Here is a 3790-nt window from a genome sequence, read left to right as displayed (position 1 = left end):
AAAGGGTGAATATCTCTAAACTGACACCCTTTGACCTTTGACCGTGCTCTTTTTCTCTTTCCGTGTGTATTCCCGGTCAGTTCTGGGCTTGTGGTTCTGGATACTGAAATGCAGAGGTGGCGAGCCCAGCTCCGTTTCGCCTGGAAGGTTCAATCTTAGATGGGCTATTGATCAATTCGTGGACATAATTTCTGGTCGATGATTGTGTCCTGCTAGACGATCTAAAGAATCGCTATCATCATCATTGCCCTTCTCACCGTGCGACAGGGTAAAGGCGACGAACAAAGACGTCCCACCTTTCTCTATCCCAGGCTAGCCCCTTGATATTACTTCTTGTCTTCCCATTTTTCTGTACATCATTCTCTGCGACTCTTCTCTAGGTTTCACGTGGCCTTCCCCTTCACCTCTTACCCAGTGGGCTTCAATACAACACTTTCTCTGTTATACAGATGCCTGACTTCCTTTGAATATGTCTACTATATCGCCACCACATTACTCCCACTTCACCTCCAAGGAATAGCCATGAAGTAACGGTACAGATAATGGACATATTTACATTTCAGTAAATCCATGAGAACTGCAACATGTGTTTTTCGGACATGTGAAAAGCTATTGAAGAAGTCAGGTTTTTTTTTAAATTTCCGATTGAAATTCCGTTGATGGACGAGCTTGTTATTATGGAACTCGTTGGAATTTGACAGACCCATGGGTTAAAGGTTCGAGTCCTGTGTCGGATAACTTTCCACATTAACTTTCCTGAAAACGTATTCTTTTATCCCAACTCTGGGTCCCAATGGGACCGTATAAACACTGCAGAGACAAAAAAATAGGCACAAAATTCACTGTATTGTGTTTCTTGTATTCCGTCAAATGAAACAAATCAATATACCCTCCCCCTTTTATTTTCTCTTGAGAATCTCAAGGTTCTGGGCCGTATAACACCGACGTATACCATAATAATATTAGCCGCTCACAAGTATAGAGTACCTCTCTACGACCCGTACCAGCTCCCTATGCAGACGAAGAGCAAATGGCCGTCTTAGAAAGGTCATGAGCGTCTTACAGATCGTTATTATGATGATGTTAGAAGAACGCAAAGGGTTGGTGGGTGGGAAGAGGCTCTTTGTACAGATGATTGGCTTAAGGGAAGGCACGGGTCTTCAAAATACGATGTTTGGGTCAAAATATCGATTTTCAACTTTTTACATTTTCGGGTACCTGAATATCTTGGGAACCGATACCCCTGACCTCCATTAGAAATTATTTATTAAAAAATCGTTTTAGGGTCATTTCCTTTAGGGTACCTTCCTCAAAGTAGGGCCCATTTTTTCATCAAATGAGCCCCAAATGAGCCCATAATTAGATGGTTATGACAACAATGTGTCTCCACGTGACCCTAACATGTTTAGTATCGTTGTAACCCCAAGCTTCTCCTCTTCCAAACCGTAAAACAATCTTGAGTGATGTGTTTCTGGCAGTTTAGTTTATGAAGCAGGACACACGACGCCTCATTTTGTAAATCTTTGTTTGTTTTGAACAAAATGAATCCCCGCTACTAAAAATAGTGACCATGACGTCAATATCCAGTCAGAGATTGCCGTGCGGTAGGGAATCTTCAACAGTTTTTTTAATGATCATCGCTACTATTTTCTTTCGATTACAAAAGCCCGTTGGACTGTTTTCACCAACGGAACCACCAAATTTGCATTTGTGTTTGGCGAAACTTTATCGTGTTTCTCACGTATCTTTATTTTAGTGCAGTCTTGTCTTTTTTGTGTGTTCATTCAGTACTCTCCAAGAAGTTGTGTTCAATTTAGTATACATTTCAGTTTGCCCATGCATTTACTTTGATGTCTGTGTGGTGGAGGTTTTTATTGTTTTTGTTTGTTTGTTGGTCGTTCTTTGTGAGGGGGGGGGGGGTTGATAATGCAGGTGTTTTTACGCGTCTATTGACACAATTTAGATCCTTTAGAAAGCTGGCTTTCGACCCTGCCTGTCACTGTCAGAGCTAACCCGGACTAAGAGGGATACCACATCCCAGCAGAAAGACCCAGCAACTCAAAAGAAAGTCTCAATGCTCAGGAACCGAACTCAAGTCTCACGAGTGGGACAGTGAAGCGCCTGATCTCTACACCACAAATATTGATTGTTTTGTTTTTTGTTAGGGGTATGGGATTTTTTAAAAAGTGAGAAAACGAACACGTATGAGAGAGAGAGAGAGAGAGAGAGAGAGAGAGAGAGAGAGAGAGAGAGAGAGAGGGGGGGGGGGGGTAATGTGATGTTTAGAGATGATGTTGCATGTAAGAGTATTCTGTGTCACAGATCTCGTGAGGGCACACTTCACGTTTCGAAAAATGTTTGGTCAATATAATATAGCTTGCCTTATCTTATAAGCTAACAATGAAAGGGATACTGTTATGAACGTTTTGCTAACTATAAGTTAGTATCGTTGTAACCGCAAGCTTCTCCTCTTCCAAACCGTAAAACAATCTTGAGTGATGTGTTTCTGGCAGTTTCTGTTGCTGCCGTAGAGTTGAAAATTATTGTCCTGGCGAGGCCACAGTATTACATTGGTCATTGTTATTTTGTTCCTAAATATAATAGCATTAAAAAGTTCACCTCAATGAAAATTTCAAAGCTTATAAGCAAAGCAAACCTTTCGAAAGGAACGAAAGGAATTAACACAAGTGTATGATTAACTATAGCGTTGTAAACTTATGAATTCCTTTACAGTGAACCTCGTATCCACCGATAGCGGACTCCCAGTGAAAAGAGCTTCAACGGATTATTTTTTATTCATTTCAGCAAACTACAGGCCTCGGCAAAAACACTATCGCCGGGACTCGTGTGATATCACTGTTATGAAAGAATCCTGTTACAGATGGGAATTAAGTTTTCGTACCCTGTAACTAATAATTAACGAATGGAACATTCTTCTTAAAAAACAAAAAGAATTACCAGCTACCTATTTATCAAGAGTATCCCTTTTCTTTACGAGTGATATCCCCCGCCCCCGCCCCTCCCACCTTTTTCTTCCTTTTTTTCTAGCTTCACAGTTTCATAGAGATTGGGTAAACATGATTTGAGATGCACATGTTATAGATCTGCGGTAGATCTAACGTTCGGAGCCTACTTTTCATTCCATTTTTTTCCTCCTAAAACAATTCTCCCCACCACATCAGGAGATAGGATGACGATGTGGTACCAAACTTTGGCCATGCGAAGTCACTTACTGAATTTTCATAAACGCCAAAGTGAACCCAGCTTTCCCCCCAAGCCCACACACACACATACACTGTACATGTACACGATATGACACATCATGAATTGTGTCACAATCAACTTAGCCTACCGTAGGTCATGTAAGTCCACTTCACCGTAAATGTTATCTGTTGCCTTGCTTCCTTTGCTTTTACCTGCCGTCTTGTCGATTTGTTTTAGTTGGGATTTTGTCAATGATTGGACCATTGTTATAGCCGAACATGTCTGTCCGAATGCTTGCTATAAATAACCTTTTATTATAGATTATAAAAGGTCGGATTTATGGATTTCCTGCCCTGGCCGGAATCCTGATATAACCTTTGACTGATATAAATGGGGGTCACGTTACCTCGTCTTTATCAAACAAATATGCGAGGGACTCGGGTCCAACGTAACAGTTTGCCCTATCAGGTGACCCAAGCGTTGATTCCTAGCGCAGTTTTCCAACATGAATGAACCCAAACAAATCTTATCTAAGCCACTGACGATCGGTCGACGGGGTGATGTGAGAGGGGGGGGGGGGCATTGC

Source organism: Aplysia californica, unplaced genomic scaffold, assembly GCF_000002075.1.
Source record: "Aplysia californica isolate F4 #8 unplaced genomic scaffold, AplCal3.0 scaffold00623, whole genome shotgun sequence".
In the NCBI taxonomy this organism is placed as follows: domain Eukaryota; kingdom Metazoa; phylum Mollusca; class Gastropoda; order Aplysiida; family Aplysiidae; genus Aplysia; species Aplysia californica.
This window is presented reverse-complemented; position numbering follows the sequence as displayed.